The sequence below is a fragment of the Capra hircus genome, chromosome 3 (assembly GCF_001704415.2).
Source record: "Capra hircus breed San Clemente chromosome 3, ASM170441v1, whole genome shotgun sequence".
NCBI lineage: Eukaryota > Metazoa > Chordata > Mammalia > Artiodactyla > Bovidae > Capra > Capra hircus.
The window spans coordinates 16,643,297-16,655,083 of NC_030810.1; the positions used below are offsets into that span (position 1 = coordinate 16,643,297).

Below are 11,787 nucleotides of genomic sequence, written 5' to 3' on the forward strand. Positions count from 1 at the left end.
GCAGCACAGTGTTCAGCCTTTGGTAGTATATACTACCAAAAGTTTTGCAAAGTAGTTGTATCAGTTTTCACTCCTACCAGTAATGTTCTTGTTGTTTGGTCACTAAGTTGTGTCTGACTCTTTGTGACCCCATGGACTACAGCACGCTAGGCTTCCTGTCCTTTGCTATCTCCTGGAGCTTGCTCAAATTCATGTCCATTGAGTCAGTGATGCTATCTAACTATCTCATTCTCTGCCATACTCTTTGCTATTCACCTTCAATCTTCCCCAGCATCCGAGTCTTTTCCAGTGAGTTGGCTCATTGCATCAGGTGGCCAAAATATTTGAGCTTCAGCATCAGTCCTCCCAATGAATATTCAGGGTTGATTTCCTTTAGGATTGACTGCTTTGATCTCCTAGCTGTCCAGGGCTTTCTCAAGAGCCTTCTCCAGCACCACAGTTCGAAAGCATCAATTCTTCGGCACTCGGTCTTCTTCATGGTCCAACTCTCACATCTGTACATGACTACTGGAAAAACCATAGCTTTGATTATATGGACCTTGGTCAGCAAAATGATGTCTTTGCTTTTTAATACACTGTCTAGGTTTGTCATAGTTTTCCTTCCAAGGAGCAAACATCTTTTAATTTCATGGCTGCAGTCACCATCTGCAGTGATTTTGGAGCCCAAGAAAAAGTCTGTCACTGCTTCCACTTTTCCCCCTTCTTTTTGCCATGAAGTGATGGGACAGGCTGCCATGGTCTTACTTTTTGGAATGTTGAGTTTTAAGCCAGCTTTTCACTCTCCTCTTTCACCCTCATCAAGAGGCTCTTTAGTTCCTCTTCACTTTCTGCCATTAGAGTGGAGAAAGGAATAGCAAACCACTCCAGTATTGTTGCCACGAGAACCCCATGAACAGTATGAAAAGGCACCAACAATATATGCGATTCCAATTGTTCCACATTCTTTTCAACACTTGGAATTGCCTGACTTTTTAATTTTAGCCACGTTGGTGGCTACCAAGATATACTTATTGTAGCTTTAATTTATATTTCCTTGAGAATTAGTGATGTTGGGTACTTTTTATTAACCATTTGAACATCTGCTATGTAAAGTTTTTTGTCCATTTTTCTATTTAGTCTGTATTACTTGCCTTTCTCTTATTGATTTGTAGTTCTTTGCAGTATCTTCTACTCTGTTGGAGAAGGCAATGGAAACCCACTCCAGTACTCTTGTCTGGAAAATCCCACGGTCAGAGGAGCCTGGTAGGCTCCAGGGGGTCGCTGAGAGTTGGACACAACTGAGCAACTTCACTTTCACTTTTCACTTTCATGCACTGGAGAAGGAAATGGCAACCCACAAGAGTTCTTGCCTGGAGAATCCCAGGGACGGGGGAGCCTGGTGGGCTGCCGTCTATGGGGTCGCACAGAGTCGGACATGACTGAAGCGACTTAGCAGCAGCAGCAGCAGCAGCTACTCTGTGGCTTGTTTTGTCATTCTCTTCATGATGTCTTTTGATGATGAGTTCTTAATTTCACTCTAATCTAGTTTATCAATATTTTCCTTTTTGGTTAGTGCTTTGGTGTCTTACTCAGGAGGTATTTGCCCATTCTGAGGTTGCAGACATTCTTTTACTTTTTCTTCTAAAAGCTTTATTATCTCACTACCATATTTAGATCCACAATGCATCTGGAATTGAATTCTATGAATGGTTTGAAGAAGGGGACCAAGATTCCATTTTTCCTACATGGCAATTAAATTTGAACCAGCACCAATTTATTGAAAACATATCCTTTCTCTACTACATTTCGGCATCACCTTTGTTGTAAATCAGTGAGCCCATGAGAATTTCTTCCTGAACCCTCTACCATGTTCCACTGTGCCATTTGTCTATTCTGGTATATACATCACAGTCTTAATTACTATAGCTTTATAATTAGTCTACATATCTGACAGTTCTCTTAATTTTGTTCTTTTCCTTCATGTTTGTTTTGGCCCCTTTCCTTTCCACACAAATTTTATAATCAGTTTGCCAATGCCCATTTTAAAAGTCTACTGGAATTTTGAATGGTGCATGTAATTTATAGAATGATTTGAAGGAAACTGACATCTTTACAACATTGAGTCACCCATTCTATGAACATGGTATATCTCTACATTTCTTTAAGTCTCATTTCTCTCAGTATGTCTTCTTGTATTCAGTGTAGAGATCTTATATATTATTATTACGTTTATTCCTATAAATGTGATGTGTGTGGGGGGATAAGCGGTATCATTTTTTAATTTTCATTTTCTATTTTTGTTACTAAAACATAGAGTACAATTGATTTTTATATATTGACCTCATATTCAGAAGCCTGCTAAATTTTCTTATAAATTCTAAGAGTTTACCTTTGGTTTTTCTAAATACACAGTCATGTTACTCCTAATTATCACAGTTTTATTTCTTACTTTTCAATGCCTCTTATTTCTTTCTCCACCCATGCTGCAATAGCTAGGACTTCCAATGCAAAATTAAATAAAAGTGGTGATAGCAGATATCCCAGGGAGAAAACTTTTAACATTTCACTCTGGGATACTCCAACTTCAGAAACCGGGAAGAGAGGATCTATAACAAAGAAGATGGAGGAGCAAGCAGTAGGGTGAAATTCTCATGTGTATTCTGAGCCTGTTTCTGAATTCTCCACGCTGTTCTCCTGATCTTTTTGTCTGTTCCTGTTACAGTTTTCATTCTTCTTAATTCCAAATAACAGACAACCCAACTCAAATTTATATCAGCAGTGAAAGCAAAACCAAGTGTGGCGCCAATAATGTCTGCTATGCTCTTCCCCATGGGGGCCTCGTCCTCAGTTTCATGTAATAATTACAGAGCTGGAGTCCCATGAGCAGGAAAAGAGTGAATTCTGCTGGGCGCAGAGTCCACAGATGTCCACCACAATTACAATTCGTCTGCTAACACCAAAGGGGTTTACTTACTTTACCTATGGATACACTTTTAATAACTAGCAAAGCTTTTAAGTTAACATCATTATGGTTCTTTAAAAAAAATTTTTTCCAGCTATTCCCTCATATTTATTCTGAAAGAATCTATACTGCTAATCTGTCTCCTTCCAATCTTGTCATAGGGGTCTGCTTCCCCAAAGCACCTTAAGTTTTTCTTGCCTACAAGCATGCTTCATCCTCATCCCTCCCTTAGAATACCTTCTCCTTTTCTCTCTTCCTAACCCTAAGTTGACCCTCTGTCAATACACAGATCAAATCTCCCCTCTCCATGATATCTTTCTCAATTACCGCATCTGGAATTGTTATCTTTATCTTCCTATGCACTTAATAGCATAAAAAACATTTTTTTAATGATCCAGATTTGTCAAGTACCTTTTCCTATTTGTCAGTCTCCCAACTAGACTATGAATTCATCCAGGAGGAAATCCTCATTTTCATATTTCTATATAAGCTTCTCAGCAATCTACCCAACCCTAAACACAGTTTCTATACTGAATATTTTTAAACCATGGGCTGGTTAAGCTATCACCCCAATTTTTTCTCCTCTTCCCTCTCAAAAGAATGAAGAGCAGTAGAAGAAAAGTAATAAACAATGCATGTGGTTTATGAAGTGGATTCTGCTCTGCAGGTGAACCTCTTCATTTGGGAATGGTTGTAGGTACTTAGTGAACTGTGGTGTTGGAGAAGACTCTTGAGAGTCGCTTGGACTGCAAGGAGATCCAACCAGTCCATTCTGAAGGAGATCAGCCCTGGGATTTCTTTGGAAGGAATGATGCTAAAGCTGAAACTCCAGTACTTTGGCCACCTCATGCGAAGAGTTGACTCATTGGAAAAGACTCTGATGCTGGAAGGGATTGGGGGCAGGAGGAGAAGGGGACGACAGAGGATGAGATGGCTGGATGGCATCACCGACTCGATGGACGTGAGTCTGAGTGAACTCCAGGAGTTGGTGATGGACAGGGAGGCCTGGTGTGCTGCGATTCATGGGGTAGCAAAGAGTCGGGCACAGCTGAGCGACTGAACTGAACTGAACTTAGTACACAGCACCCTAGGTGCTGAGGTCTTGGTTTTAGATACCGTGCAAGGTGCTGGAGTATAGTGATGAATAATATAGACATGGTGCCTGTCCTCATAAAGCTCAAAACTTTCTTTTCCAGTACTGTAATTAATTATTACATTCTTTTCATAACAGTTTTAATTAAAATAAATTTTTCCTTTTAACCTAATCAATTTTCTTAATCCTTTCTTAAATTTAACACTCTGCATCTTATTTAAGAAGTCCCTCCCATGCAGAGATTATAAAGGCATTCTCTTGTTTATCAAAATGTTTATAGTTTTTCCTTTCATGTTTAATTTTTTTAAATCTCCTTGAAATTTATTTTTACATATTGTAAAAACATGTGATAGTCAGACTGTGTTTCTCCATGTGTATATCCATGGGTCAAATACCATTTATCAGAAAATTCAATGCTAACCTGTAAGGCAATACTATGCAATACATAAAAATTCCATAAATGCACAGTTTTGTTTCTGGGCACCCTATTTTGTGCTAATTGATAAGCTATCTTTGAATCAGTTCCACTCTTTCGATATTACTACAGCTTTATAATAAGACTTGATATCCATAGAGCAAGTCCTCTGACCTAGTTCTTCTTCAAAATGTTTTAGTTATGATTGCAGATATTTCTATTGCTTCTTATAGTTCTGTCATCCTTTTCATTATATATTGTGCTTTGCTATTAGCATATATTTAATATTTCAAACTGATATTTTTCCTGGTAAAAATAACTTTTTATCCCTAGTGATGTTTTTAACCATAATATCTGGTTCACCTGATATTGAGCTTATTGTTTGACAGTATACATTTTACCATTCTTTCCCTTTCATTCTTTGTGTAGTTTTAAGCTATAGGTAAGTCTTTCTCAACTAGCTAGGATATCATACACTCTGTTTCTATTCTTTCCCTGGTTATTCTATAAAACGCAACATACATTGTTCACTTGTCAGTCTAAGAATAATTATTAATCTTTACTTTCCTTAAAGGAAATACCAAGGCCTTAGAATGCTTTCTTAACTTATATGCCATTGTTGTCTTATATTCAATTTTCCATGTTTTAAAGCATAAGATATTAAATTCTATTTTACATTTCATTTTTCTTATGTTTACCTACATATTTACCTCTTTACTATCTCTCATCTTTTACCACTGGAATCACTTTCATTCTGCCTAAAGGAAAAAACATCAGTGAAATTTGTGGCAGGCAAACTCATAAAGTGGTAGTAAACTACATTTTCTTTACATAGAAATGTCTTCATATTGTCATCTTCTTGAAAGATAGTTTCTCTGTGCATAGAATCCTAGGTTATCAGCTTCTTCATTACAGAAAACATTCCACTGCTTTCTTTCTTTCATTGTTGGGAAGTGTGCAAATCACTGTCTTCAAGGCAAGTTGTCTTTTTCTCTGGATATTTTTAGAATTTTCCCTTTGCCTTTAGTGCTCTTCTTGTGAACTTTTGGCTTGATATATTTTATTAATTCTGGAAAAACAGCAGTCATTATCTCCTCAAATAGTTGCTTCTGATCCATTCACCATTGCCTTTTGGAACCTCAATTAAGAGTACATTAGAACTCCTCGCTTTATCCTCCATGTCTCTTTTTCAATTGTATCGCAGTATAGTTTATCTATCCTCTAGATGTCTTTTAACGTCTCTTCCATATTTTCTGTCTTTTTGTCTCACTATGCAGCATTTTGGGTAATTTCTTATAATATAGCATCCAATTCACTATCTCTCTTTGCTTTGATCTAACATGTTGTCTAATGGTAATCCATTTGGTTTTTAGATTTCAGTTTTGTATTTCTATTTCTAGAAGTTCAATTTGGTCTTTTCCTAACCTGTTAAGTAACTTTTAACTGCTAGTCATTCTCTGAAGACATTTATAAGTTTGCTTTAATTATTACGGACATAATAAGCATAGTTATTTATTCGTCCCTGATAATTCAATACATAAAAAAACGTAGGAGTCTTTTTGTTCACTCATCATGTTTTGTTTCTGACTGTTACTGCTCACTGGCCCTGGAAAACTAGAAAGATTACTTCCTTTAGAGAAGATTCATCTTCTGCCAGGTTAGGGGAGGGTAGGGGAAGGGAGCACTAGCAACCTGGAAGTATCTTAAAGCTAATTCATGGTTTGAAGTTCTCTGAATCAAGGTGATATAAAACCATCCTCAAAATCTGTACAAAGGCCAGCCAGTGGCTGCAACCTACCCTTTCTTTTTTCTCTCACTCTTCTCAGTACCTGAGTGCCTTCCCTGTTGCCACTTAGGATAGGGAGACATGGTTTTACTTCTGGTTCACCTCTACCCTGAAGAGTCCCAGCTTTGTTTGGAGACAGTCTCCTATGAGACTATCCACCTTGAGTAACCCCTGAACTTTGACTAAATTCCTTGTCTTCAAGGCTGCCAAAACCAAAGCCCATACTTATTAGGATCAACAAATCTTCTCAGGATAAAAGCTACTTAAGTGCTCTAGTGATTTGTACATCTCTCTCTATGATTTCACCTGATAACAGATTTTGGCCTGACAGTTCTTTTTTCTCTTCTCAGCTCTTTAGAGTTTTTGTCTCAATTTTAAATTTTAAAAAATACCTCCAACATTTTAAGATTTTTTCAAAGGGAACCGCGGTCCAAATAAACTTACCTATCATTATCAGAAACAAATGTCTACCATTTCCTTTTTTCATGATCACTGAATTCGTTTTCCTTAACAGCTACAGTATTTGCATGAGGTTCCTCTTGGCAGGCGGAGAAGGCAATGGCACCCCACTCCAGTACTCTTGCCTGGAAAATCCCATGGATGGAGGAGCCTGGTGGGCTGCAGTCCATGGGGTCGCCAACAGTCGGACACGACTGAGCGACTTCACTTTCACTTTTCACTTTCATGCATTGGAGAAGGAAATGGCAACCCACTCTAGTATTCTTGCCTGGAGAATCCCAGGGACGGGGAGCCTGGTGGGCTGCTGTCTATGGGGTCGCACAGAGTCGGACACGACTGAAACGACTTAGCAGCAGCAGCAGCCTCTTGGCAGGAGAGAGGAGGACGACTAGGATACCCTTTCAAATTACCTGTTTTCACACCCCAAAGGCTCTCTTCCTCCTTGCTACCATAGAGACAGAATAGATATGGCTACTTTCCTATGTGATTATTTAACAATCATTCTTTTTCCTCTTTGAATCAAACTGTCAGGAGACTGCTTCTACCAGCTATACATCCAGTTTCCACAAAAATTACTGCAAGCAAGGGATATAGCTTTTACACATCATGGTACACTTTTCACCTTAAAGAATGTGATGTTTATGGTACTTATTAAGATCTGATCTTTGTTGCTCCTCTCTCTCTCTCTCTCTCTCTGTACTGCCTCCCTTCACTTCTTCCCACCTGGCTTCCCCCGATCTCATCTATTTGGGACAGTCCTTACACACATTTTGAAGTCTATAGATTAAATTTCTCTCCTAGTTGAGCTGGAAATGGAGATTGCAAGATTTTCATTATTACTTTTTCACCTTTCTTGTTATTTTTGAATGTTTTCAAGGGAGAGAGGGGAAAATGCTAACTACTGAAATAATGTTTATCCTCAAAGGTCGGAATCATCTTGATTCCTGTATCTCATATGCAGTACAAAAAAATACATCATTGAGTCCTCTCAACTCAGTCTTTGAGATATACTCATAACTTGTTCACTTTGACCTCCTCTATCTCTACCGTAGTCCAAGTCACCCTTGTATTTTATCTGGTTTATTGCATAGCCTCCTAACTAGCTGTCCTAAAGATACCTTAGGTGCTTTGTAGTCTATTTTCCATAAGGTATTTACATTTCTAAAGTTTTTAATTGAAGTAGAGTTGATTCACAATGTTGCGTTAGTTTCAGGTATCCATCAGAGTGATTCGGTTATACTGAGAATACATACATGCCCTATTTCAGATTCTTTCTCATTGTAGCTTATTATACAATATTGAATTGAGTTGCCTGTGTATGCAGCCCTTGCTTACCTATTTTCTATACAGCAGTTTGCATCTGCTAATCCCAAGCTCCTAATTCATCCCTCCCCTCGCTCCGTTTCCCTTTAGTAATCCTGTTTATTTTCTATGTTTATGAGTCTGTTTATGTTTTATAAATAAATTCATGCATATTATTTTTAAACTCCACATACAAGAGATATCATATGGTATTCATCTTTCTCTGTCTGACTTCATTCATTTAGGATGATAATCTCTAGGTCCATCCATGTTGCTGCAAATGGCATTATTTCATTCTTTTTTATGACTAATATTCCACTGTATATTTATATACCAAATCTTCTTTATCCTTTCATCTGCCAGACATTTAGATTGCTTCCATGTCTTGGCCACTATAAATAGCAACATTTACATTTTTTAAGACATAAGCCAAATCATGCCACCTATCCTCAAAATCTTCCAATGGCTTCCTATCTCACAAGAATAAAATTCAAAGTATTTAACATAGCTGTGAAGCCCTAATCCCCTCTCTCCCTTCTCTCCTCTCCCATTATTGTTGCATTCCAGCCACAATATCCTCCTTGCTGCTCTCCAAACAGGTCAAGCATATACCCACCTCAGGACCTTTGCACTTGCTAAATTGCTACAACCTTAGTTCCCTCATGGTTCACTCCTTTTCACTTCTTTCACATCTCTGCTCAAATATAACTTTGTCAGGAGGTCTTCCTTGAACAACTGCTCTCACACATCACTACCCACACATCCACTCCACGTCTCCTTACCCAGTTTATTTCTCTTCTTGGCACTTATCACCACCTTATTTTTCTTATACTTACTTGCTTTTTTGTTTGGAGTTGTTTTCTATAACCAAAATATAAGCTCTATGAGAACAGGGCCTCTGTCTGTTGTTGTTCACTGATGTATCACAAGCATGTAAACGGTACCTGGAGCCATAATAAGCACCCAATAAATGCCACTGAATGAACGCTATGGCTACAAAGGAACCCAGCTGCAAGAAGCGCAGTGCGAGCAGAAACTGCGCAGCTGTCACGCTGGCTCTCACTACTTGCCGTCCAGCTTCTCTGCTCATCAGCCACCTCCAACATCCTTGTAGCTGAGTCTACAAGTCTTTCCCACCTGAGGTTCCTCAGCTCAGTGTCTAAATCCCAAATATCTGACTGGTCTGCCTTAGTCCAAGAACCCACCCAGAATCCAATTAACCACTGTTGAGGAACAGATGAGGGGTCGCGGGGGTGCGGGTAGACATGTCTATTCACATGCCAAGTAGAGTCACCTTCTCCAAACTCTCTAAAAATGGGGAACATGCTGGCAATCTTTAACTCAGATGCAGAACAAGCCTCCACTAACACATCCCTGACAATGGCAGAGAGAATGTATGTGAATTCTACTGATACAAGGGTGCCTCCAACAAGTGTCCTCAGAGTCCTGCAAGTAATATAAGTGAGTGAAGAGGGCACGGTGGTAAAGATGGCAAACTCAGGAGTCTCTGCAACATCCAAAGAAGTGCAGCTACTAGAACTAACTCCTGCCAAGGAGGAATGTGGGTCTAGAGTTGCCAGATCTTCTGATGGTTCAAGAGAAGCCAAGAAATTTGGAAATTTGGAAATTGTAGTATGAAATATCCCACTTTAAAAATGACAACTAATCCAATTTTTGAAAAACAAAACACCATGCAGACCAAATAAAACACATCTGCTGATCAAATCTGGCTCAGGGCTACTCGTGAGCAATTCTGTTTTATACAGTCAGCTCAAAAATAGGACACAGGTAATTTATCACACTCAAGAGCAATGTTTCCCAAGGGGTTCAGTGTGAAGATTTCATTAGCTGAAGTAACCAGAACTCTCGGTCCCCTTTTACAGCACCTGCCCTATCTTCTCTGCCAGTCCTGATACAAATGCCCAACTTTTACCCACGAGAGACATGGCTTAGTGGAAAGAATTACAGCCTTGGAATCAAACAAATTGGGTTAAAACCCAGTGCTACCTTCTAGCTTTCCTTAACTTCTCTAAAATTCAGTTTCCTCATCTGCAACCTGAGAATACTAATTCCCACCTAGAAGCATTCTAAGGAATGAAATTACTATAAGCAAAGTGCCTGGTACATAATAGAGGCACAGAATAGGTAACTTTTATTAATAGAGTAGGAGCCAGTCTTCCCATAGAAAGGCATGATAGCTGAAAATCTACAGTTGTGATACAGGATGTTCACAAGCTCACACCACCTAAATCTTTTGTGGGATAAGTAGAGGGAAAAGATGCATTTAATAAATAAAATGCAGATAAGAAATACAGTCATGCAAGGGCCCAGGTCTTCACACTAATGGAAATACTGGTGAACTTGGTCCAGAATGAATACATTTGTAGAAACCAGCACTAATTAAAATCCATAGACATCAATTATCTGATTATTCAAGAACTCTCTCAACTTTTGAAGCCAGGTTTTGTATGCATATTACAACACAACACTGAGTCAAGTAGATGCATGCCAATTCTCCAATGGCCTAAAAATTTAATCCTGTAGCTCAAGGAGACATAACCAGGAGAAAAAAATCCCTGCAGGCCAGGTGTAAAGGGCAGTGCTGACTCCAGCTGGTATGGGCTGCCAGGGGGCTGGAGCAGGACTGTCCAACATCCACCATCAAATTCAGGGGAGCGACTGCTATGGGAGAGTACCCAAAGCCATCAGGAGGAATGCCTCTCTCGCCCACCCTGCCGTGCGCTTTCCAGAAAGGAGCCAGGTGCAAGCTGGAGGGCCACACAACGCACACCTAAAGGGTCATGAAACAGGAAAGGGGTCATCCTAAAATGAAACATGTAAATGAAGCTCAATGCAGGAACTGAGAGCACCCTGGACTACAGAAATCAGAAACACCTTTCTCCTGGCAGGGAACTCTAAATAGGTTTCACCCTCCATGAGGTTTAAAAAGAGTTTTGTCTCTGATTAGCTGTGCTTCCCCACCAAGGAAACCTGACCTCCCCCATCCCAGATCTTCCTGGGCCTATTCCTATTCCTCAGGCCCTCATGGCTGCTATAATCATCCACATCCATTATCAGCTTTCCTCCAGGGGCTACCAAGCACCGGAAAATCACTTATCTCCTTCACTGTCAAGCCTCCCCTGATAGGCAGGCCATCAGTAATTATTTAAGCTATTTTCTAGATTTAAAAGATGGGGGTGCGAGGTAGTCTAACATGGGTGGAGTATAGATCAAGATAGACAGGAATTGGCAATCGTTGAAGTTGGGCATTGGGCAAATAGAAGCTTATTATACTCTTTTTTTTCCATTTTTGGGTATGTTTCAATTTTTCCATACTATAAAAGTTTTGAAACAAAGGTTTCAGGAGAACACAGCTACAGCTGAAAACAAAATCAGGTGCTCAACCCTCTCCATTCTGTGTCTGGACATAGAGGAATCTGGAAAGTGCTCAGATCAACAGCCTCCAGGGTTCCTGCACTCCCAGGACAGAGATAGTATCTTCGAGGCATACACTCAGTGTCCTCAACAAACCACCTTTGAAAAACTCCCTAGAACTTTTCAGAATTATTCTGGCAAGACCCAGCTTCCCTTCTTGGCCTATAAACCCTTGTGCCTCCACAAATTACCCTGACAACCTCAACTCACTCCAAGGGCCTCTACTTCCTGTTCCAAACTACCGTGTTGAGCAATCCAGTTATTGAAATAGCTCCTGGGTGGCAGACGAGCGTCTGTTAAGCTGCTTCTCCCTCCTGCAAGTCAGAAGCAAGGGTGCTGTTATCACTTTCAAGGAG

The 11,787-nt window shown here is 39.7% G+C and overlaps 1 protein-coding gene across 1 annotated transcript in view; it reads right to left on the bottom strand.

Moving 5' to 3' along the window:
* Positions 1-11,787, bottom strand: part of HIVEP3 (human immunodeficiency virus type I enhancer binding protein 3) — a 515,954-nt gene that overhangs the window by 499,715 nt on the left and 4,452 nt on the right. The gene's annotated exons all lie outside the window — the stretch shown is intronic.